At 29.2% G+C, this 2,372-nt stretch overlaps 1 long non-coding RNA gene across 1 annotated transcript; it reads left to right on the top strand.

Annotated features, from left to right (window-relative positions):
* The first annotated feature begins 704 nt into the window (after window positions 1-704).
* LOC149151775 (uncharacterized) lies at window positions 705-1,665 on the top strand. Its single transcript, XR_016263595.1, has 2 exons — window positions 705-900; window positions 998-1,665. It is a non-coding gene; the product is annotated as an uncharacterized LOC149151775 (long non-coding RNA).
* Window positions 1,666-2,372: the final 707 nt, after the last annotated feature.

Raw genomic sequence — 2,372 nt, forward strand, 5'->3', positions numbered from 1 at the left:
AGTTCAGTTGCTAATTTTAATGTCTAGTTGAAAATTATGACTTTTAATATAATAAAGTCCATCGATTCAATAAAATTTACAAACAATTAAATAATATAAATATATAAATAAATAACTTAAAAATAGAAAAAAACACTAAATTAATATTAGAAAGGTTCATGTAGTAAATGACCATCATATCCTAATTTATCAGCAATTAAATAGTATAAATATATAAACGAGTAACTTTATAAAAAAAAAGCACTAAATTAATATGCTGAAGGTTCAAGTAGTAAATGACCATCATATCCTCCAAAGCACATTTTTAGACCTAAATTAACACTGGTGCATCGTGAATCCACAAGGCAACAAATAAAAGATACTGAGCAAAGATACGAGGACGAGGATCACAAAATTAAACTATGAAAATGTAAATGAAGGAGATACGCTGTAATTTTAATTGGTGGAGTTAACCTAGCTCAATCACGTCGTCTCAACGTTGGCGTACGAATGCGATATGCATATACTTACATCAAAAGCGAAACCATAGACATACGTCCTACCATTTTTGAGAATGGTTTTGTTTTTTCAACGGAAGAATGGCGCAGATTTCGGGCATACATAGTTTTGTCAGGGATTAGACCACCTAACCTATAAAGATTAAACTATTCCACCCAATCACGACAATGATTACAACGATAAATATCATGTAATCATCTCCAATTTTCTCATTCCACCGGTCTTACTTCTTACAGATTCTTGGCCAAAGTTCATTCGATTTCATCACCACAGGCCGATTGAGGTCATTGCTTCCCACTTCTGTTTCTCAGGTCTTCTGGTTTTAATTAAAAGATCCTTTTATCTTAGCTTGGGACTTTCGCTCTCGGAGATAAATAAGTCGATTTCAGCCGCAGTCGCCGAGTAAAATAGTTGATTCATTATTTTATCAAGTCTTCCTTTTATCAAGTCTTCTTGCATCTTGAATATCTGGTTTTAATTAGTGAAGCTTTTATCACAGATCGGGACTTTCGTAACCCTATCTGAGTTCGTTCCATGGATCTTGCTATGGACGTTTATATTTCAGAAGACTATGTGCGAAGCCGCTACAAGAGAAAAATATCGATGCAGAATCGAGATGGGCAGAACGATATTAAGGTCGTGGACGAGAAAAAAGTGATACCACCGGACGATAAGAATATTGCTGGTAGTAGCGTTGAAGATTGCAGCAAGTTCAAGGAGGACATACTTTTCAAAAATTTCACTCCATAAACTCATGCCCCAAAAATAGTAATCTCAGTTATACCTACTGCTATGAGAAGTCAAGAAAACTTCCTACGTTTTTATGATTCTCAACCAGTGATGGCATCTCTTTTATTGCTTTCGTTTAGATTCTGTTATATTGCATTAGTTTCAATAGTTTTTAGTTTACACTGTATAAGCAGCACTGTTACATTGCAGCAGTTTCAATAGTTTCTTAGTTTATACTGTAAAAGCAGTACTGATTCATTTAGATTAGATAGAATAGGAAGACTTAACTATTATGCCATCTATATAAATTAAATATTGTTTATGCTATTATGTAAGCTGAGATTATAATAATCTCTACATATTCTATAATGACTTGTGCTGTAACCGCCTGCACATTATACATATATATTAATATGAAGTTTCAAGAATATTTCTTTATGATTTTTGCACAATTACCTGCAAATTCTACATATATATTAATACGAAGCTTCAAGAATATTTCTTTATAATTTTTGTTGATGCTAGAAATGGTTTTTGTATTTGGGCAATTTGGTTCTCAATCTTTTTTTTTTTATTGATGAATTTCTTTTTACTAAATTACATTTTTTATTTAATTTAAATAGTTTATTGAATAATTTAAAAAAATCTTAATACAAAGGTTAAATTATAGGAGTTATTTAAAATTGAAGTTTTATATTTACAATAAAAGATGAGATGTTTTTATATATCATATTATTTTAAATTTATCTTAATTTAAGATTTATCAAGGGTTTAGAAGTATCATGTCCCTTGAGGTGTATTTCTTTTTTGAATAAAAATTTTAAAGAAAAGTTTTAATTATTAGTTATTAATAATTATAATTAATAATTTTATTTTATTTTTATTTTTATTTTTACTTTTATATAATTTGGCTCCAATAAAAAATATCATAGGTTTTATTAATTCAACCATATTTATTTTAGTATTTTTAATATTTATCTTAGGAGTTGTATACATTGGGTTTATAATATTAGTCTCTTTTGTTTATTATTACCCAAGGGATTAATACTATAACCCCAAGGGATTATGAACCAAAGGGAATAATATTAAACAAAAGGGACTAATGTTATAAACCCAAGGAATTAGTGAACCCAATGGATAAATAT

The sequence above is a fragment of the Pinus tabuliformis genome, chromosome 9 (assembly GCF_031772625.1).
Source record: "Pinus tabuliformis cultivar Carrire ecotype Pingquan chromosome 9, CPIR1, whole genome shotgun sequence".
Taxonomy (NCBI): Eukaryota; Viridiplantae; Streptophyta; class Pinopsida; order Pinales; family Pinaceae; genus Pinus; species Pinus tabuliformis.